The sequence below is a fragment of the Halichoerus grypus genome, chromosome 9 (genome assembly GCF_964656455.1).
Source record: "Halichoerus grypus chromosome 9, mHalGry1.hap1.1, whole genome shotgun sequence".
Taxonomy (NCBI): Eukaryota; Metazoa; Chordata; class Mammalia; order Carnivora; family Phocidae; genus Halichoerus; species Halichoerus grypus.
This window is the reverse complement of record NC_135720.1, coordinates 7,676,372-7,700,378: the sequence shown is the minus strand read 5'-3', so window position 1 is coordinate 7,700,378 and position 24,007 is coordinate 7,676,372. Positions and strand designations below refer to the sequence as shown.

Here is a 24,007-nt window from a genome sequence, read left to right as displayed (position 1 = left end):
ATGTGAGTTTTTTCTTGCCATTGTAATGATAATTTTTAAGTCTTTGCTAGTGTTGTGATTACTTGTGAGGTTGAACACTGTCTTTTTTTTTTAAGATTTTATTTATTTTAGAGAAAGAGCACGAGTGCACATGAGTGGGGGGAGGGGCAGAGGGGGAGGGAGAAGAACAAACAGACTCTTCTCTGAGTGCACAGCTTGACGTGGGGCTCGATGCCACATCCCTGAGATCATGACCTGAGCAGAAACCGAGAATGGGATGCTTAACCGAGCCACCCAGACACCCCTGAATTGTCTTATGTCAGTTGGTTACTTACATTTCTTAATTACAGTTACATACAATTGTTCATATATCTTTCTTCTTGACTGTGAATTACTTGAGTGTAGTAGCTATCATCTTAGACCTTCTTTTTATTCCTGAAGTGAATAGTACTATGTCTGCTGCATGAGATGCCCAGGATGTGTTTGGTAGATGAATGAATACATTTGTATGTGGATGTATTGGGACCTCATAAGGCTATATCCTTATAGTACTTTTTGGTTTGTTATGACCTGTTATAAAAACATTTCTTAAAGTAGTTACATAGTAAATAGTCTCAAGTAGTATTTAATAACTAGACTCAAGTAACATTTGATTAGAAATTATCTTTATTTTAGGCTTTTTTTTTTTTTACATTTATTAGGTTAAACGAATATGTATTTTTTTCTCAAATAGGCAGCTTCAAAAAGTTCACTTTATTTTTTTTTTTTTAAGAGAGAAAGAGAGAGGGGCAGAGGGGAAGGGAGAGAGAATCTCAAGCAAGCTCCATGCCCAACATGGAGCCCGAGGTGGGGCTCGATCTCACGACCCTGAGATCATGACCTGAGCTGAAATCAAGAGTTGGACTGCTTAACTGACTGAGCCACTGAGGTGCCCCTACAAAGTTCACTTTAAATAAAAGTCATTTTGATCCATTAAATTTCTTTTTCTTACTTAGTCCATAGTCTAAGTTAATTGTGTAATTGCCTACCCCTTTATTTTCTTTTAAGTAGAGTAGATAAGCCTGACAGTACTATTGAGCCTAGGTTTAGGATTATATCACTAATCACTTTGCTCTATTTGCTGACATTAACTCTTGTTAAGTACTCAACCACTAACAGTTTAATTATTTGGAAAGTGTAAAAAAGAATGTATCTTGATAGGAAGCATTTTATGCAACTGTGAATTCTCTGCTCTGGAACTTTTGAGTTATAGGCATTGAAGGCTGTGAGGTTGTTCTTTAGGGTGGCTTTGATTATGCTTTTTGTGTCTCTTACTCCTTGTGTGTTTGGAGCAGATGATCGACAGAGGATCCTAAGGCAGCCACCAAAGTGAGAACTCTAACACTCTGGTGCTTTTCTTAGACACTTCATAGGTGTGTAATTCTAGGAGTGGTTGCAGGAGAGCGGGTAAATGAGGAGAACCCCAAGGAGAAGGATGATAGCTTTGGCAGCGAGAAGTAGAGATGCAAAGAAGGGAGACGAGGTGGGTAGAAACATGCTCTCTGAGTCATAGTAGCAGTCCTTGTCCTGATAGACTTATAGGAGGGAAGTCTTACGAAGAATTATAAAGTAAAATGCTTTTAAGGAAAGTTTCTTTGGCAGCATATTTCAAATAAACTCCTTTAATGAGAGGTTCCCAGACAGGTGCTCAAGTTATCAGCCTGCAGTGAATTGATAAAATGACAGGGTAGTGATTTTTTTCTATAAAATTAAGCTTATTTTCCAGGGCTAAATTGTATGTTTTGGAGATGATGGTGGCAGTAGATATTATGTATTTTCCATATCTTTCCTTGGCAAAGCGAAGTGGTGGCAGCCCCTATTTGGTTGCCTTTCAACACCCCCTCCTGCCTCCCCCCCCCCCCCCCCGCCGCTCCCAATCACACACTTAATTTTGGAAATCACATCTTGAACTAAAATAATTTAGAAATTGTTTGATGACACTCACGTATCTGATGAAGTAGAATGTCAGAAGTAAATTGGGGAAATACTTCTGGAAGCATCAGAAACATTTGCCATGAAGTTCGACTTCAGAGCTGACTTTTTACTTTGTAAAAGAAGCACTTGGCTCTTGGAATATCCAGGTATTATTTAACAGAAAACCAAAAGGAGTATGTATGTACTGAGCAATGATTAATAAAAAGGGAGACTCATTAGCTTGAGTCTGTGAATGAAATTTAAAAGCTCCACCTTAACTGTAGTGAATAGTAGTCAGTAGTAGTGTGTGGCTTCATCCCATCTTAACCATCCCGTCTTGTACCATATAGTCATTTCCCTTGAGACTAGCTCATAACTGAAGTACCTAGCAGGTGTCAGGCAGGGGTAGGCCAGGCTGTGGGGCTGCAGTAGTGGATAAAATTAAGACATGACTTGGTTTAGTGACCAGGCCCTAGGGCCTTCATTAGGCCCAGAAAGCTTTCTGTGTTGTTGGAGGTCTCCCCACCTGCAGATTGAGCTAGAATTAGGGAGGCCAGAAGTTTCAATTAAATCACATTTGTGAAGAGACCTTACACTGCATCCCCACACAAATTTGCCATTCATCAGTAGCCAAATTTTAGGCTTAAGCTGGAGGTCCAGGCCAAATAGACCTCCTGAACCCCTTGCCTCTTAGAATTTAGAATCTCCATTCACACTGACCATCTTCCCAGTTCCTAAATGTGCTGTGTTCTTCCTCAGCTTCTTGTCTTTGCCTAGATTGGTTCCTGTGTGTCAACTGCTCGTTTCTCCCTTTTCTATCAGAGTCATTTCAAAAGCACTCATCTTGTGAATATACCCGTATTCCCCCAGGCAGGTAATACTTTTATTACACATAAGCATAGTGTAAAACATGCCTTGCCTTCAAGGAATTTATAATCTAGTTAAGGAGAACGGATAAGGTAATGGACATTTGATAATTCATAGTCTGGTGCAGAAATGGTAATAAATTTACATCTGCCATCTACTTATATGCCATCATTCAAATGGTGTAACATGTTGTTTTATATAATGAGTACAACAAGCTTGTAAAATAGATGTGCGTTTTTCAGATGAGGAAAATGAGGCTTTAAGAGACATTAGTTCAGAATACCTGGAGCCAGGACTCATCCCCATCTGTTATACTTCAGAGTCTGTGGTTCTCTATTTTATGTACTACCTCTGTAGGCAAAGTGTGAGAGGACATGGTGAAGGATCTCAATAATAGTTTGTAATAGCAATAAGAGATATCAGAAGAATGATTAATTGCTAAGTAAACTATGCAGGAGTAGGAAGAGGTCTCTAGGCTGAGGTGGGCATGTTATGTTATCTGAATGTATTGTGAACATTTGCCCTTATCAGTAAAAATATTAAAATATCATTTTTAAATGGCTCCATCATATTCCCTTTTGTGATTATACCATAAACTATTTAAGTTATTACCAGTTTCTTACTGTTTTAGATAACACTGCAAAGAATCTCTTAGTACACAACTCTGCTCTTCTGGGTGCTCTTATAAAATTATTTTCTGAATGTAGAATTCAAAAGGAGTTTGAACACTTTAAGAGTTTTAATATCTGTTGTTAAACATTTGCTTCCAGAAAGATTGTATAAATGTAGAGTGTACAATAGGCCACAAGTAGTGCTTACCGTACTATAGTCTTTGTAGCTTTGAGTATTACAAAAAGACTGCTCATCTAATAGGCCAGAAAGGTTATCTTGTTTTGAGTGTCTGGTTACTAGTGTAGGTGGAACTGTTTTCAGGTTGTATTGCTATTTAAATTCATTTTGTGAATTATCTTTTTACATTCTTTGCTATTTTCCTGTTGGTGTCTTAGTGTTTTTCATGCTAGATTTAATGAGCCATTTATAATTTAAGGACAGTATGGTTTTTTCTTCACTTTAGCTTTTTTTTTAAAAAAAAATTTATTTATTTGACAGAGAGAGATACAGCGAGAGAGGGAACACAAGCAGGGGGAGTGGGAGAGGGAGAGAGAGAAGCAGGCTTCCCGCGGAACAGGGAGCCCGATGCAATGCGGGGCTCCATCCCAGGACCCTGGGCTCATGACCTGAGCCAAAGGCAGACGCTCAACGACTGAGCCACCCAGGCGCCCCTCTCCGTTTTAACTTTTAATATGGCTTAGTTTTTTTTTTAATATATTGAAGTTTTAGATGTTCACACAGTTAAATCTTTTCTTTTAAATTTTCTTCCATTTCTTTAAGCTAGGAAGTCCAACATATGCAATTAAGGGAAAATAATTTCAGACCCATTTTCTAGAAAAATACCATAAAATATAATTTTCTGTAATATTTTATGGAAAAATACCACAGCTTGCATATACTGTAAGCTGTGAAGGAGCTTCTAATGTGAACTTTATGTATTGTTGCATCATTATAAATCTTATTCCAGTAGCTGTGTACATAGTAGGTCCTGAGTAATTATCTGTTGGTGGAATGAATAAGAGTTAATTCAATGAATTACCACTGACATGACTTTAATAATTTCACTGATTCTTGGCACCTTTCCCCCTGGATTCTCTGAATGCTCTTACTTTCTGAGCATTAGTGAACTAATAAAAGACAAAGGCGCGCCCTTCCTTCGAGGCTTCTTCAATAAGATTGCTGCTGCTTTTTGCCTCACTGGTGCTACGTCTTACACACCTGCTAGGACATTTGTTCCTGAAAGTGGTATTTGAGTGCCAGTTAACGTAGAACCTGTCCTAAGGTCCCGATCTCCCCTTGTTTTAGGGAGAAATAGGATTGCCTTCCTTTCAGATCTTGCTAGTGCTTTTTCATTTCTTTTTTTCAGAATTTGAGTAATAGGTGATTAAAATGAGTTAATGTGGTTACCTGGAGATCTGTACTGTGCAGTTTTCCAAATTTATTGCTATTCACAATTTCTTCAATAAATGAAGAGGTGCTGTCCCCGTGCTTTAATAAAACCACCTTAAAAAAAAAATGAACAGGTGAGATAGCCTTTCTTTGTATTAAGGTGCTGAAAGGTTGTACTAACTAACCTTAAAGCATATATTTGAATCCTGGACTATCAAAAGCATTGCGTCTCTAAGTTATCAGAAAGTACTCTCACCAGAATTGAAATTTACATGGAGCATAAGAGAACTATAGGAGTAGGGATATTACTTTTACTGTTTTTTTTTTTTTTTTTTAATAGCTTTCTGCCAGTCAGGAAGTCTCTGGTTCACATTCAGTGTCATTGGCTCCCCCAGCCCAGCAAGAACAGCAAAAGCAGCAGCAGAAGAGATAAAGTAGCTTTACTGAGATATAATTCATATACCATATAATTCACTTTTTGAAGTGTCCTGATCAATTGGTTTAAATACATTCACAGTTTAATAAATCTGTGAATGTATATGTAACAACTACCACAGTGAATTTTAGAGCATTTGAATCACCTCAAAAAGAAACCCTATACCCTTTAGCTATCGCCACCTTCAAATCCCTATGCCTCCCAATCCTAAGTAACCATTAATCTGCTTTCTGTCTCTGTATATTTGTGTATTCCGAACATTTTATATAAATGGAATGATATAACATGTGGTCTTTTGTGACTGACTTCTTTCATATAGTATGATGTTTTCAAGTTTCATCTGTGTTGTACCATGTATCAGTCTTAATTCCTTTGTATGGCTGAATCATATTCCCTTTAATGGATGTACTACATTGTTTATCCATTCATCATTTGATAGACATTGAGTTGTTTCCACCTTTTGGCCATTAAGAATAATGCTGCCATAAACATTCATGTACAGGTGTTTTGTGGACACATGTTTTCGTTTTTCTTGGATATATACCTAGGATTGGATATTCTCCATCGTATGTTTTCCAGTGTGACTGCACCATTTGACATTCCCACCAGCAGTGTATGAGAGTTCTGATTTCTTCACATCCTTGCCCACACTTGTAATTTTCTAACTTGTTGATTAGAACTATCCTAATGGGTGTCGAGTGTTATCTTATGGTTTTGATTTGCATTTTCACATGGTAGGTGAGCATCTTTTCAGATGCTTGTTAGCCACTTACATATCTTCTTTTGAGAAGTGTCCATCCATTTTTAAATTGGGTTAGCTGTCTTTTTTTTTTTTTAAGATTTAAAAAAAAATTTATTCATTTGAGACAGAGAGAGAAAGAGAGAGAACAAACGCATGCATGAGCAGGGGAGAGAGGCAGGGGGAGAGGGAGAAGCAGACTCCCTGCTGAGCCCAGGGCCCGACACAGGGTTGAATCCTAGGACCCAGAGATCATGACCTGAGCAGGAGGCAGACGCTTAACGATCTGAGCCACTCAGGCGCCCCGGGTTATCTGTCTTTTTATTATTGGGTTATAAGAGTTCTTTGTATATTCTTGATATGACCCTTATCAGATATATGATTTGCAAATATTTTCTTACATTCTGTGGATTGTCTTTTTAACTTTCTTGATAGTGTCCTTTGATGCACAAACATTTTTTTTTTCAAGTTAGTATGTTTTTTTATTATGTTACGTTAATCACCGTACATTACATCATTAGTTTTTGATGTAGTGTTCCATGATTCATTATTTGCGTATAACACCCAGTGCTCCATGCAGAACGTGCCTTCTTTAATGCCCATCACCAGGCTAACCCATCCCCCCACCCCCCTCTCCTCTTGAACCCTCAGTTTGTTTTTCAGAGTCCATCGTCTCTCATGGTTCATCCCCCCCTCCGATTCCCCCCCTTCATTCTTCCCCTCCTGCTATGTACTTCTTCTTCTTTTTTTTAACATATAATGTATTATTTGTTTCAGAGGTACAGATCTGTGATTCAACAGTCTTGCACAATTCACAGCGCTCACCATAGCACATACCCTCCCCAGTGTCTATCACCCAGCCACCCCGTCCCTCCCACCCCCCACCACTCCAGCAACCCTCAGTTTGTTTCCTGAGATCGAGAATTCCTCATATCAGTGAGGTCATATGATACATATCTTTCTCTGATTGACTTATTTCGCTCAGCATAACACTCTCCAGTTCTATCCACGTGTTGCAAATGGCAAGATTTCGTTCCTTTTGATGGCTGCATAATATTCCATTGTGTGTGTGTGTGTGTGTGTGTGTGTGTGTGTGTGTGTGTGTGTGTATACACCACATCTTCTTTATCCATTCATCTGTCGATGGACATCTTGGCTCTTTCCACAGTTTGGCTATTGTGGACATTGCTGCTATAAACATCACAGTGCACATACCCCTTCGGATCCCTACATTTGTATCTTTGGGGTAAATACCCGGTAGGATGCACAAACATTTTAAATTTTGATGAAGTCTAACTTATCTTATTTTGTCCTTTGTTGCTCATACTTTTGAGTAACATCTAAGAATCCTTTGCCAAATCTGAGGTCCTACAGATTTACCCCTGTTTTTGCTTAAGAGTTTTATAATTTTAGTTCTTACATTTAGATCTTTGATCCATTTTGAATTGATTTTTGTATATAGTGTGAGTTAAGGGTCCAACTTCATTCTTTTGTGTGTGGCCACCTGGTTATGCCAGCATCATTTGCTGAAAAGACTCTCTTTCCTTATTGAATAGTCTAGGCACCTTGTCAAAAATCTGTTGACCGTAGGTGTAGCTTTATATCTGGACTCTCAGTTCTCTTCCATTGATCTATGTATCTGTTGTATGCCACAACCACACTGTCTTGATTATTGTTAACTTTTGTAGTAATTGCAACAGGAAATCAGGAAGGTGAGTCCTTCAACTTTAGTCTTTTCTAGGATTGTTTTGGTTGTCTTTATCTTTTTAACCCCTTGTATCCCTGTCCCTAGAATAGTGTTTGGGATATAGTAACTTTTAGTAAGTATTTATTGCAGGGATGGTTTGAAGTAACTAATTCAGCTTCAGTTTGTTTATTTATTTATTTATTTTTTAAAGATTTTATTTATTTGACAGAGAGAGACACAGAGAGGGAACACAAGCAGGGAGAGTGGGAGAGGGAGAAGCAGGCTTCCTGCTGAGCAGGGAACCCAACGCGGGGCTTGATCCCACACTCTGGGATCATGACCTGAGCTGAAGGCAGATGCTTAACGACTGAGCCACCCAGGCGCCCCTCAGTTTAAGTGGTAAATTGATATCTCTAAAAATAATTTTCCAACTGTAGCTAGCACTTTTTCAGTGTATTTTATAAAATACCTCAATTCCTTATTATTTCTATCTCTGTTAAGATAAGTTTCTAGTAATGAAATATATCATGGGAATATGTAGTTTTATTAAAGTTCCTGTGTGCACTGACAAAAGAATCATAGATGAGGAAAAAAACATCAACAAAGGTTTTAGTGATTGACCAACACAATATAAAGCTGTAAAGAAGTATTGAGACTCAATATAGTTAAAATTATTCTTGCAGAAGAGGAATATATTTGTATACTTAAATATAAGCTTTCAGGAATTGAGTGGCTTCTTGTCTTAATTAATATATTAGAAATTTTGTTTGGATGATTCTAGCTAAGTTACACAAATTTAGTGACATTTTGTTTCTATTAATGATTTTTTTCCCCTCACCAGGAGAACTTAGAGTAATAGAACTACTTACAGTTTTTCTGATGAGCACACATGAGAAACTGCCAAAAATGCTGTATATTTGTTTGGTGTTCTGGTACCGTCCATAGTTGAGAAGTGTGTCATTTTTGATAGATTTGTATATTTAAGTGATACCGGTTTTGTCTGTTAAATCTTAAGTTTTAGATCTTTTATATTCCTTTTCAAAAATTAAGTCTACAAAGAATCTTTCTGATCTACAAAGCATTTTAATTGCTATAAAATAAATGGGTTGGATTTAATTATTTGTAAGTGTTTTAAGCTCTAAAATGAGATGATGTTTGCCTTTTTATATTAATTTATTTTTGTTTATAAACAAAATTTTCCCTCTTCTTTGTTTCCTAAAGTAACTGCTATATGAGTCTATTATAAAATCCTTAGGTACATTGTGGAGTTAGTCGCTTTGAAAGTCAAGTATTGCTTTTCCTAATATATATTATGGAGTAGGTAGTGTATCATTTCATTATAACACTAAAAAAATACACAGAGCAATTTTTAAATTAAAAATTTATAAGTATATTGCATTTTAGTGGTATACAATAAACTATTTCTATTGTATTTTGAATAAACTTAAATATGGAACAGGTGTTTTCAGACATTGGGCAATAAGACTGTACCCAATTGTCATCCCTGAGACAAGGGAAACAAATGAAGTGAGCCCTGTAATTAACTTGATTTCCCACCTAGAAGTTGTTCCAGATTGTGGTGCAGGCAGGGAAATTGCAGGCAAAGCGGAGTGGTCTTCTTGAATTGAGGGAGCAGGTTGGAGTTCAGGGAGACTGAGGCAGTTGGAAGTTGAGGGCAGAGTTCTGGAGAAGAAGGGGTGATATTGAAAAGAGCTCCAGAAATCTACCTCAGGCCCCTTTGAGTCTTTGCATACCAGATGCACTTGCATAGGGTAGAAACTCCGCAGGGTTAAGCAAAGAGCCATTGGGAAACTGTGAGCTGAAAGGTTCCCAGAGCTCACATGCGACTTGCAGGCACTTGAATTCCCACTGGTCAAAGTGGAGTTCTTGTTGTGTTGATCACTTAGGATGTGCAATAAAGATTTGGAAGATTCAAATCTTAGTAATGGGGTGGCTATTCCTCGAGTGAAGGCATGTCTGGAATTACCCTAAGCAAGCTTGAAAACAAATCTTGAAGGGATAAAGTGGAATTGGAAATAATAGCTTGTAAAAAAAAAAAAAAAGTCCAATACTCTTGAAAGACAGCAAAATCCAGATACTCAACCACATAGAATTATAATGTCTAAAATCCAACCAAAAATTACTAGACATGCCAATAAGCCCTTAAAGATGACCCATAACCAGGAGAAGCAAGTCAGCCAATAGAAACAATCCCAGAAATTTCAAAAATGATAGAAGTGGAAGAAAGCGTTGTTAACATAGTTACAATTATATTCAGGTATTTAAAGGAGAACATGAACATTGGAGAAAAAATAAAAGATATAAAAAAGACCAAATGGAACTTCTGAAGATGAAGAATACAATTTCTGAAATGACAAATACACCAGATGGGATTTTCAACAGACTAGACACTGTAGAAAAAAATTACTGAACTTGGGGACCTAGCAATAGAAACTATGCAAAATGTACAAAGAGAGTAAAAACCAGAAAAAATGTACAGAACAATAGTGACGTGTGAGAACATATCAAGCAGTCGGCATATGTGTGTAATTGCAATTCCTGAAAGAGGAAAGAAAGAGGGAAAACTGGGAAAAAAAATTAAGAAATAATGATTGTAAATGTTTCAAATTTGATGAGCACTATAAACCCATCGATTAAAAAAAATCTTATGAGCCCCAAGAAGGATAAACACAAAGGCAACCATCACTGGAAAAAATCACTGCTTAAATCTCTTGTTCTTCTATAGTCTCTACCCTTGTTGGTCTTATAAATAACTTTATTCTTGTAGTGTTTCTTCTGCTCTCACATTTCTAGTATTGTATTACATGAAACATTCTCCTTTTCTCTGATTTACCGAGTCTTAGTATTCCATGTTAACTTACAATCTTTTTTTTTTTCCAGAAGGCTTTGCCTTTATTGTATTTAGTTATAGCTTTGATTATGAACCATTTAAGGATTTATTTATTCCTAAATTAACTGTGTTACTAAATAAATGTTAATTTATTTTCATTAACCACTTTTGCCGGGAGTATGGAGGATTGTGTTATCCTAAACCTAAAACAACAGTGTGTCACAAAGATTGAAAATTATTTTCTTATTTGGTTCACTTTATGACATTTATATGATGTTTAAGTCAGTTTTGTGTGAAGCCAGTATTTGTGGTTGGGAGGGGATTTGTCTCTCTTCTTGGCTACTGTGGAACTGACCTTGTAGCTTAAATACTGATTTTGAATTAGTTATGCATCTGAAACCTTTATCCTTTGAGTGTCTAATACATGGCAGGATGAGATATTTTGAAAAGAGAACCCTGCTAGATGTGTGGTAAATATTGTCTAGGTCATTGTTTCTTTACCTTTTCTGGGTCATAGATTGCATTTGAGAATCCAATGAAAACTGGACTTTTGACTCCTCTGAAAAATGCATGTAATAAAAATTTACATTCAGTTTCAGGTGATTCATGGTCTGGTGATTGAGATATAAAGTAATATAGTTTTGATACATTAACTATTTTTTTGCATTTCCTATATTTTTTGTACATGTTGCATTTAATTGTATACTGTGAGACATTTCTTTCTGAAACTGTAGGTGGTGTTTATTTTTAGCATACACAGGACTTTTAGGCCCCACATTTCCAGTAAATTTCATGTTGGCCTTATGTATTCAACCACAGTTAGCAATTATGTTCTCTTGAGTGACGAAAGCTATATAATTAAAATAGGAGCTTTTATTTTTTTCTTCTAAAATTGTTTTAGACCCATTTAAATTTTTTCCTAGTTCACATTGTTTTTGATTAGAAAAAAGTTATACTTTTCATGAGACACCTTTATGTGTGTGTACATCTTTAATTACATCTTTGGTGTTGGGTAGTGTTTTACTTCTTCGTTGTTAATGTGCCATTTCTAAGGATTTCATAATCCCTAAAGGCATTGTTCCTGTCAGGTGAGCAATTCTTTTTCCTCTTCTGGCTCTCAACCAGTGAATTGGTCTTGCTTGTTGAAATAGTATAGACAGAACAGCTGTTCAGGTTGACTTTAAGACTGAATAGTTGAGAAGCCTGTGGTTGAAAAAGACTACGTATTGCTAGAAAATTGTGCCTGTCTGTACACCTGTCTAGTAGTGTCCAGTGGTACGGTAGCTACTTAAAAGAGAAAGGTAGGTTTGCTCATGTCTGTCCCCTACTTAATGCCCATTGTGGCCGCACGTTTCTGTCAGGGCGAAGGGCACAGCCTAACTGCCGGTTACCTGCTCCTGTGGGTGCTCCTCTTCACTCTGCCCCCTCTGCTCCGGGTCCCCGTGGCCTTGCAGTTTCTCCAGTGAGCCCTGCACTCTTCTGTCTTAGCTGCTTCTCCTCTCCTTGTTCCAGTCCTGGCCTTCAGAGCTTTCGAGTCTCCGCTTCAGTGTTCCTTCTTTAGAGAGGTGGCCTTTGTTATCATCCTCTCAGGTCTCGAGGCTCGATCCTGTCTGCCAGTGTGCTTTATAATCTTCTATAGCCTTATCGAGGACTACAGTTTAAAGACGTGTGTGTGTACTTCTGGGCTAAATGTCTAGTTCTTTCTAGAGACTGAAAGCTCTGGGAAGGCAGGAATGGTGACTCTCTTTTTCAGTGACGTATTTTTCCTCAACTCTTAGCACAGCACTTGTCCAGTAGGGCCGTTGCTGAATGAGTGACATGGTTACTGTCCTGGAGGAGCTCATCATGTTGCTGACACCCTTAGGCACACAGTGAAGTACGAAACAGTGTGTATTTTGAGCTCTAAATAGACCAATCACTAGAAGAAAGACCCAAGAAAGAAAAAAACCCAAAGTGAATAAAATAAAATAATATACGTTTAAATTTTTATATTGTCCTCTGTCTCCTCTCTTACACAGAATTCTGTTCTGAATGAAAAAGTTGCTAATTTCAAATTGCTGTCTAATTTAAAAGGCTTGTTTTTCTGTCCCTCTAGGGAGTAGTTTTATGCTCTTTTTTAGACATAAACACACACAGGTTTACACAAAACAAATGGAAACACTAGCCTGATTGAAGAATGCTGTCTTAGAGGATCAGTGTCCTCTAAGGATGAGGACCGGTGTTTCACGGAAGATAGGGCATAATTCTTGGATGTGGTAGGGAAGGCAAGTAGCTACCTGAAGGAGAGAGGATTTGAATTATACCTTTTATTTTATATATAGAAGTAAGTAGGGCAAGCAAAACCCTCACTTTTTCTTTGTTCATTTAAATTGTAGTCACACTGTGGGTCCCCAGCTGAATTGAGACTCAGTATTTTAGCCAGACTAATGCCTTTATTTATAGGCAAGGGAATTTAAATGTGGAATGGTTAAAAGACTTCAGCAAAGATGTGAGTCCTGCAGCGGAGTAGAGAACTAGATCTCCGAGCTGCCCCATGCTTTCTCCAGCCAGTAGGGACCTCCTTCCACAGGGGGGTAATAACACTCTGTGTCTGCTACTGGGAGAGGGCAGACATTCCAGGGACCAGGCTGGGATTGCGAGGGGTCTGGGCATGGGGATAGACCGGGACTCCAGTTCTGGCCCCTACCCTTTCCAGCTGAGCATACAAGTTACCTTTGCAACTGTTTTTCCTGTTCTGTAACATTAGGGATTGCCATAGTACCTGCAGGGGTCATCAGGAAGATTAAATGAGCAAACATTTGTAAAGTGCCTAATTGACTACCTAGTATATAATAGGTATTTGATGATGAGTACCTCTTATAATCAATGAGAATTGGCCTTCTGGGCAAAGAATCCTTTCTAAAATGGATCCATGAGGCTCTGGCAGGGATTAAGTGAAATTATGTATGATGGTTAGCATGGTGCCTGGCAAATAGTCGGGATTCAGTACCCAGGGGTAGCAATTATTATACTGTTAGAATGGAAATTGTTCATTGCTGTGTAACAAATTATAGAGCTGATTAAAAACATGGAAATCTGAGGCATATCCCCATTTTGGAAGTTACTGTTTTAAGTGGCATTTTTTCACCTATCATTTGAAATTTTTTTACAACCACTATCATCAGTTATATTGATAAAGAATTGCTTAATTTTATAATATTACATTTTTCCTTTAGTCTTGATTCTTAGTCTTTTGTACCTGTACAGTAATCCCAGATTTATTCAGCATTGTCATGAAACTGTCCCCTACAACGTTATCAAGGTAATTAATTAATTCTAAAATAATTTTTATTATAGAATAGTTTAGATTTAGAGATAATTGCAGAGATCGTGTAGGGAATTTCAGTATTTCCTGTGCCCCATTTCTTCTGTTGTTAAATCTTACTGTGTACATTTGTCACAATTAGTGAACTGGTATCGACGCATTATTCTTTACTAAATTCTGTGCTTTATTCAGATTTCGTTCATTTTTCCCTAATGTTCTTTTCCCGGTTCTGGACCCCATTCAGGATATCCCATCACATGTAGTCATGTCTCTCGTTAGCTGCCTCTTGGTGTTTACGGTTTCTCACTTTGTTTGTTTTTGATGACTTTAATAGTTTTAAGGAGTACCAATTAGGTGTTTTGTACACTAGTCCTCTGTTTGGGTTTGTCTGGTGTTTTTATTATGGTTTGACTGGAGTTCTGGGTTTTGAGAGGATGACCACACAGATGAAGTGCTTTTCTCATCATTATCAGGGCACATGTTCTCAACATGACTTTTTACTGATGCTATTCACCTTGATCACCTGGCTTATGGCTGGTAGTGTTTGTCAGCTTTCTCTACTGTACAGTTACATTTTTCCTCTACTTTTCCGTGCTCTACTCCTTGGAAGTAAGTCACTGAAAGTGAAGCCCACACTTAAGTGGTGGGGAGTTAAACTCCACCTCCTTGAGATGGGAGTATTACATAAATTATTCAGATTTTTTTCTGTATAGGAGATTTGTCTCTTCTCCCATTTATTTTTTTTAGAAATTATATCAATATGGACTCATGGATTCATGGTTATTAATTGGATATAATTCTGTATCTTTATTTATGACTTGGATCTTTCCAGCTTTGGCCAATGGGAGCTCTGCTTCTGTGTCCTTCTAAAGTATTCCCATTGGTTTGTTTTTTGTTTTTTGAGCACTTCCTCACTTGCTGGCACTACAAGGTGCTCCAGGCTCATATTACATCTTCCCCTTGCCCCAGTCCTGGACTCAGCCATTTCTCCAGGGAGTCCTGGTTCTTCTGTTGGAGCATGGTATTGGAAACCAAGATCTGGTCTCAGATAAATGAGTTTTTTCTGTGCTGATGTCAAAGCAGAGGTAAGAGATTTTATGTCCCAGTTGTCCTAATTGCGTTCCTCACTTTTCTTTGCATTTTTACTTCACTGAAAACCCTGGGAGAATAGATCTCACATCTTATATTTCCTAGATCTGTCCTCCCAAGAGGTGGGGTTCATCTTTTGAATGTGTGTATGTGTCACAGGGCATATTTATAGTTAACTATTTAAAAAATCCAAATTAGAAAGAATGATAACTTGAGCTAAGGAGATTCAGACAGCTCATGTGCTTCCTACAGTAAGTAGCTCTTCAGTTACTTGATTTCTAAGAATGACAGGGAGTAGTAATTCATGACAGGAAATGTTTTATTTTTTTCCACTAATTAATTCAAATTAGAATAAGGGAATTTAAAAAATGTTCTCATTTGTAAGAGTAGGTAGAGGGACATCATAATTCTTTTTGCTACCCTTGAAGTTATAAACATTTTTCTTGTTTCTCTTTAAACTCTGTAATGTTTTGTGTGCACTTGGCATAGTAGAAGACCCTTTGTTTGCTTTTCCTCCCAGCTTCGATCCAGTTTTTCATCTTCCAACTTTTCCTGTTTAAGCCCCACAGTTCTCTTTGGCTAAGCCCAAAACCACCTTTTGAATGAATTAGCACTTTTATTTTATGTTTTAATTTTTATGTTTAATTTTTTTTTATTCGTTTTTCGTTGGCATTTCATCGTCAAATGTATTCACAGCAAGACTGACGTGTGCTTATTTTCACTTCTTGTAGTGAAAGGACATACACCTGTGCTCCTGGCATCATTCCCCTGGTTCAACCTCTTGTACTGCTGGAAGGCCCCAAATAGGTGCATCTCAGAGGGTTTTTGTTCCATTTTGATTGTCTCCTTGCTGATCTGTATAAATATGATCTAGTGTTGATTTGCAGAATTTTAGAAAAAGATGTAAGTATAGATGTACCCAACATATTTTAGGAGCCACCAGAACTGGTAAAAATAAGAAAGTATACCTGAAAATGTCTTATTCTTTGCCCTCTTGTTTTTAAGTCTTCAACTCTTTGTAGCAAAATTGCAAAAATAACTGGCATAATCACATTCGTCTTTTCATCTGTAACATGACTCCTATGTATTTAAATACCTAGAGCTTCAGTCTCTTTCTCTTTTTCTTTCTCTCTCTCTTTCTGTTTCTGTCTCTTCTTTTGGTTCTAGTTTTTTTCGAGTAGTCTTCTGTTTAACCAGAAGTGAAAGATGATAATACGAAGTCTCTAAAGCATTTCGTTACATTTTAGTTTATGTGGTTTTATAAGACTTAATTTTCTGAAAGCTTTCATCTGAAACTATTTTTTAAACAGTGTATAATTATTTTTATTTCTTAATCATGAGCAGAATTTATCCGTGTGGAGTAACTTTTTAATCTTTACGTGTTCTTTTTTGTCCTACTTAGTTTAGAACTGATAAAATATACCTTGTAAATCTGCGAGTGACATAAAAGACTTTTGCTAGAGGATATAAGTCAGGCAGACTTTATCCATGCGACTACCTAACCCTTTCCAAGACCTGACCCTGTCCATTTCTTCTATAAAACATATCTACTGATGCTCCCAGCATCATGAGTGCTTATGGCTGATAGGCTACTCTCTAGAATACCTGTGACTTTCTGATTCCACCAATTGAAATATATGCTTCTCAAGAGTTCCTTGTTTGTTCCTAAATCTGTTTAGGTCTGTTGTATGTTTTAATTGTTATTGCATGCTTTAGTAAACTCTTATACAAATATATGAAATGTGAATGCAAAAGAGAATTGTGGTTTCTATATAAATGGGATTGCAGTGCTTTGGAAAGTCTCAAGGTAGGTCACAAAGAGAAAATTGCTATCAAATAGGTATAGGGGAGAGCTGTTAACATTTAGGAAGAAAAATCATGAAAATCCAGAAAAATTGTTCCATGAAAGTCTTTAGATTCTTGTTCTATTTTAAAAAAATCGAGAGTGTAGATTGCAGATACTGCACTTGGTTGTGGTGTATGTGACTCATGCATTCTCTCAGGGAACCACACTACAGGGCAAGGCTGTGCCCTCATCAAAGTGGTGATGGATTTAATCTCATTCATGGGCTTAAAGTGAAAGTAAATGTTTAAGTTTCAAATGTGTGGTAGTTATCTATTATAATTTAACAAGCCATACCGAAGCTTAATGGCTTAAAATAAAAAGCATTTATTATCTGTTACGGTACTGAGTAGTTCTTCTGCTTCTCATGGTGTTGGCTTGGGTTCAGGGACAGCTGGAAGGTCCAAAATAGCCTCACTCACAAGCTAGCAAGTTGGTGCTGGCTGTCAGCTGGAAGCTCAACAAGACTTTGACCTCGCTAGGTTCTGCTTCCTGCAGCCTCTCTACCTGGCTAGGCAGGGCTTCAAAGACTGTGGCAGTCTCAGGGTAGTTGGACTTCTTACCTGGTGGCTAGCTTCCCCTGAAGTGCGCAACTGTAACTGGCCCAGTGTCGCTTTGATTACATCTCATTAGTTAACACAAGCACAGGGTCACCCCAGATCAAGAGGAGGTGATTATAGAAAGGTGTGAGTACTGGGAGGCCATCAAAGTAACAGCCACCAGAGATGTTTCAGTTTTTTAAGTGTGCATGTTTCATTTTTAATGCTTTTGATACGTATTTTTTAAAATTAACTGGCTAACCACAGGTCCCAGTGACATTTGATAAGAAGGCTTCTAATAAATGGAAGTGTTTGCAACAAATTTATTTATAGTAATTTGATTAAAACTTGTATTCTCACTAATAAGAGTGGGGACATAAGAATTTCAGCCCTTGTGAATCTGATTCCAAAACCATTACTCCTTACACTCTACCCCATTGCAGTTGTTTTGGATAGTAGATAGTTATCTTGGCACCTAGGGTTATAAGTATCCCACAATAACATTATTCGCAGAAATCAACCATCGTTTAATTCTTGCAGCCTTTAAAAAATTACATTCTTCAAATAATTGTGATTGCATTTTAATAGAGTTGAGATAATGATTAAGTCTAAAGTATCAAAGATAACATTATTTGCCTCACAAATTCACTTATTCAGCAGATAGTTATGGGCACATAATCTGCACCAGGCACTGTTCTAGACAGTGGAGAAACAGTGGTAAAATGATAGGTGGGGTCCCCACCCTCGAAGAGCTTTGAGTCTAGTTGGGGGGGATAGTTCTTGTTTGTTTCCATGGGACATCCTTTTTTTTTTTTAATCTACTTCTGTTGAAAAGATAAATTTTAGTTTAAAAAAGTCTGTCTTGAAAACTAAGTAGGTTTGTCAAAATCTTGTACTCTGAATCAATGAAGAAGCGAACTAGCGAATGTTGGATGAGTTTGAGGTTTGACGACAGCTTACTTGGAGGTTAGCTGATAAACGTTCAACGATAGGCTGGCAATATAGATCGACTAACTTATTCATTAATTGGCTCTTACAATACGAACCAACCATGCAACCTCACATTTAGCTTAGCTCCTTTTGATGTAGGCCACCGGCCAAGCACACTATACAAGTTCTTAAAAAAGGAAACCTAGAAAATCTACCGTCTCTGCCTCCCTCTCTCTCCCTCCTTTTCCCTTGAGCAGCAGAAGTCTCCCTTTAATCATTATTTAATAGAGAATAGGTTAATGAGGACGTGGAGGTGGCAAAGAGGACCTTACACAGGTGAGTAGTGTACTTTGTAAGTGACTAAAATATCTTATTTCTAAGAACTTTTCTAAAGAACTTATAATGAAGTATTTTTTTTAGGGCTTTTGCAAAACCACAGATATTTTTGAGCTCATCTAATCCAACTTCATTATTTTATAGATGAGCTATTTCAGGCACCATGTGGTTTACCTACTGTGTCACAGCAGAACTATGTAACCCCAAGTTACTTGAATTTTTGTCTTGTCTTCCACACATTTTCCATTGAAAAATGGCACCAAGCCCTCTCAGGTTGAGTTCAAGACATACTTTTAGTTAGACCAGAGTCTATGTCAAGTGAATAGTACTTGAGTAAAGTTTTATGTTAAAAGAGTGAGACATTGTTTTATGTGACTGTCAGAAGTTTAGCACCAGAAAGAAATTTCACATTTGTGTGTTTTTCAACACAAATAAAGCCAGTGTTTCAGGGCAATTGATGTAGACCTTGTACTACTTTCCTTATCCAAAATAATTGGTATCCATGGAAACATTCTGAACCAGTCAACCTACCACATTAGCTCATCTCACATGAGCTAATACAAAATGAGGTTTTGGATGGTTTTAGTTAATTGAAATGATGCAAGTACTTTTGAACACACTACTAGTGTTTATATTCCTAGATTTTGTGTATAAAAATTTTTTAACAAAAAAAGAAAGTTTTGCTTGATTTCCCTTCCCACTCCCTATTATATATTGCTTCTAGGTTAAGACTCCCCAAACTAAGTTGTTTTTCTCTGGCTCCTTTTACAATTATTCTCTTCATTGTTGATTTTCAGCAATTTGATTATGATATGCATAATCAAAATTGATAGTTTTCTTAAAGTTCTGTTAGGAGTTTGTGGAGCTACTTGGATCTGTGAACTTGCAGTTTTCTTCAAATTTGGAAAATTTTCAGCCCTTAATTCTTAAAAGATTTTTTCTGTGCCTCCCTTTTTTCATTTTGGATTCTAATAGCACATGTGTTATACTGCTTGATATTGTCTCACAGATAACTGATGCTCTGTTCTTTTTCTTTTTCTTTTTTCCTTCATCTTTTCCTAATTCATATTGGATAGTTGCTTTGTCTTCAAGTTCTTGGATCTTTTCTTCTGCCGTGTCTCATTTGCTTTTAAATCCCATCCAGAGTATTTTTCATTTCAGATACAGTTTTCATCTTTGCAAGTTCTGCTTGAGTATTTCTGGTCTGATTATTGATTTTTTTTTTTTTTTTTCCTCATTAGGGTCATAGTGTCCTTTTCCTTGTAACTTTTGATAGGTTGGCAGACATTATAAGTTTTATTTATTGAATGCTAGACTTTCCTTTAAATATTTTTGGACTTTGTACTGAGATGTGTTAAGTTACTAAGTGACTTGGGTAGAATGTATTAACATTTCCAATAAGTGTGAATACCATCTTGATGGAGTTAAGTAAATCCTAAGAAAGTATTAATAATGCATAACTTCGCCTTTATATAATGTCTGTTCTAAAATTTATTTTATTTTATTTTATTTTTAAAGATTTTATTTATTTATTCATGAGAGACAGAGAGAGAGAGAGAGAGAGGCAGAGGGAGAAGCAGGCTCCCAAGGAGCAGGAAGCCTGATGCGGGACTCGATCCCAGGACCCTGAGATCATGACCTGAGCCGAAGGCAGACGCTCAACCATCTGAGCCACCCAGGCGCCCTGTTCTAAAATTTATTTTAATTATGAGTTATATAGTGGCTGGCAGCACCATATGGCATTTTTTCTACCTCTTTTTCTGTGTGGCATAATGATTAAAGAGTGTGAAATATACTGTTTTATCTTACTTTAATGCATTGTTTATGACAGTATTCCTCTTTGCTTCCATGTGATTCTTTGTTTGCTGTTAGAATAATTAAATAATTTGGAAATACTTTGAAATCAGTCGTGTTTATTGTATCTGTGTGAGGGTATAAAGACTTTGTTTTATGATAGGTGCAGGTTTAAAAACAAGAGATCTTGAGCTTCTGTACAAGTATTACAGGGACTTAGTCTTCTACTTTTATTTGGAGAGTGCAGCCAAATGAAATTTTCCATGTGTAGAGAATAACTTGTCCATAGTTGGATGACAGCACAACACAAATATTTTTTTTGTTTCCCCAAATTAAATTTTTCATAAAACTTAACGTTTTTATTATATGTGCTGTTTTTGACTCTTTTTATCTGCTAAAGCACCAGACTTATTTCCATCATATGTAGATTAGACAGGGGTACTTATTTGAAAAATAAACTCTCTTCCTCTTGAGATCATGACTGTGTCCTTAGCCATGGGGGTCTGCCCTTGGAGACTTGGCTTACTGAAGTTTGGACATTTTCAGTCCCTCTTCAGAAAATCCTCTTCCACTTTCACTTGCGTTTTTTTTTTTTTTTTTTTTTAATTTTTTATTTATTTGCGAGAGAGAGAATGAGAGACAGAGAGCATGAGAGGGAGGAGGGTCAGAGGGAGAAGCAGACTCCCTGCTGAGCAGGGAGCCTGATGTGGGACTCGATCCCGGGACTCCAGGATCATGACCTGAGCCGAAGGCAGTCGCTTAACCAACTGAGCCACCCAGGCGCCCTCACTTGCGTTTTATTAACTTATTCATCTACACAATACTGCTGGGTACTAGTAAAACATACCATTTTATATGCTTGTTTTATATTTTAATGTTTTCCACATAGCCATTTATTTCCAGTATTTTGTTCTGATTATTTTGAATATTCACAACTGAATTTCCTGAAGTATTTTGGAATGTTGACTTTACAAATTATATATTAGTTTTTTTTTTTAGTTTTAGAAAGATTATGTCAGGTATGCAGTCACCTATCTACTAATAGGGCTGCGACTTAGCCTCAGGTCTTCTGACTCCTGAGTTCAGTCTCTCCTCACTGCAGAGAGCATGGTCTAAATGAGGTCTTGGATGTTCCTTTATCTGACTCCATTTTTCTCTTTAGCCTGGTATTCCTTGCTGTCTGGCCTCGATATATTGAACTGGCTAAATGTTTGCACCGTAGTTTTGTAGTGATTACCGTTCTAATATATGAAATATATTATTGTGCTAAAAAACACTGAATGGTTTTCAACACTATTCTAGAAACTTGGAGATACAGAAGTAATGAAATACATTGTCCTTCCTTACCATTGACTTTATCTTTTTGGGGAAGAAACAAGTTATAGTATTGAATTTGAAAGAATTTAGAAGATGCTACAAATGTTAAAATGGCCTCCAGTCCTATACCATGCTGAACTCAAAGGCAGACTTCTTTCTCTCTCTTCTTTTTTTTTTAAAGATTTTTATTTTATTTTATTTAAAGATTTTGTTTATTTTTGTTTTGTTTTGTTTTTAAAGATTTTTTTATTTATTTGACAGAGACACAGCGAGAGAGGGAACACAAGCAGGGGGAGTGGGAGAGAGAGAAGCAGGCTTCCCGCGGGGCTCGGAGCAGGGAGCCCGATGCAGCGCTCCTTGAGAGAGAGAGAACAAGCAGGGGGAGCGGCAGAGGGAGAGAGAGAAGCAGACTCCCCGCTGAGCAGAGTGCCTGATGGGGGGCTCCATCCCAGGACGCTGGGATCGGGACCTTAGCTGAAGGCAGACACTTAACCAACTGAACCACCCAGACACCCCCAAGATTTTTATTTTTAAGTAAGCTCTGCTTACTTAAGCGTGGGGCTCGAACTCCCAACCACGACTGAGCTAGCCTGGTGCCCCTACTCTTAATGTTATGCAGATGAGTAAGGAACTCATGTTCTTTCAGTGGGTGGTGAGTGGGTGCGGTGACTTCCGAGGCTTATAATAGGAATAGTAGCAATCATTGAGTGAACCCCCAGTCTATTTTTACTCTTTTGTTAAGCATGCATTATTAGGGGCGCCTGGGTGGCTCAGTTGTTAAATGCCTGCCTTGAGCTCAGGTCATCGAGCCTGCATTGGGCTCCCTGCTCCGCAGGAAGCCTGCTTCTCCCTCTCCCACTCCCCCTGCTTGTGTTCCCTCTCTCGCTGTCTCTTTCTCTGTCAAATAAATAAGTAAAATCTTTAAAAAAAAAAAAAGCGTGCATTATTGGATTTAATCCTCATTGGAGTCTAAGTATTATCCTTATTTTGTAAATGTGCAGTGTAGAGATTTTAAATAATTTGGCTTAGGCTTGCACAGCTAATAGCCAGCACAGTGAGGATTTGAACCGAAGTCCCTCAGACCACAAAATCTGCAGTGTTAATCATTCCAAAACTGTGCTAGTAAAGTAAGCACTACAACCCAGGGAGATGAGATTAACAACCTTGTCATGGATAGCCATGTCTTCTCATCAGCTGAATCAACTATTTTACAGTGAGTGTAGAAGAAGTGGATATAGGGAATTTCAAGTTCACCTGGAAGTTGTATTATTTGTTGTATGACTCTGATGCTTCAGTTATAGATGTGGTTAGCCTAAGGGAATACGTATATTTAAAACTTATTTCTAACTTTGCTCACGGTTTTATTTGTTGTAGTTAGCTTTCAGGGTATTTCATTTGTATGTCTTAAATATGTGTGGGGGCACAGTACTCACAGCGCCTAGAGTAATCTTGTCGGTTAAATCAGTTTTGACCTGAGGGATTCTTTATGGATTTCAGTGCTGTAAATTTATATAATTCTGCAGCATTTTTATTTTTTGAAAGTTCGTTTTCTTAAGTTTTATTTGTCAGTATAACTCAATAATAATGGTGTCATCTATTTTAGAGTGGTTTTTCTTTTTCCATCTTGATTTTGTAATACCTTTGATTTTATATCAGGATATAAATTGCCAGGAAGAACACTGGTTATAGCTTGGATATAATTTGGAGTTATGTTTGTAAACTATGAGGTGTATTTTAGAAAGAATATTCAGAATGGGATAGACTATGGTGTATATCTGAAAGGAACTTCATGATTGATTCCTTCTAGTTTGCTGTTTGGGGATTGTATTTGTTCTGTTTGTATCAATAAGTTTTTTGTTGTTGTTGTTAGCTTTGCAAAAATAGAACTTCATCAAAATAGTGATACTATTTGAGAAATTGGCTGGGGATAGAGGATTGGCAGGAAGCATTACCAGAGAACAAGTTGATGAGGAGTTGCATTTTGAAGATAAAGAGAAGCTAATTCCTTTTTCTTCTTCCACCGCGTCCTTCTCCCCCACTGCTCCCCCTGAGCTCTGCACTGTGGTGGTTTGCAGAAGACATAGAAACACTGGCCTACACTAAGTCGTCAGTACCGTACCCCTGCGTTGCTGCTCCGATCACAGTAGAGTGTGCTTGTGCTTCCTGCTGTGTGTGCTTCGAAAGGAGGAAGCGCCCCCCTGAGGTCCGGGGCAGGGCTGTACTTGCCCACTGGTCCCCGAGCCTCCAGTGCCTGGCACACAGCTGCATACTCTGTTCTCGCTCAGTTGTATCTTCTAGCCCTTTGCTCTCCTTCTCCTCAGTCTGTAAGTCTTTAGGTTTAA

General features: G+C 37.5%; 1 protein-coding gene across 6 annotated transcripts in view; it reads left to right on the top strand.

Annotated features, from left to right (window-relative positions):
- Nucleotides 1-24,007, top strand: part of MAP3K4 (mitogen-activated protein kinase kinase kinase 4) — a 113,765-nt gene that overhangs the window by 15,563 nt on the left and 74,195 nt on the right. The gene's annotated exons all lie outside the window — the stretch shown is intronic.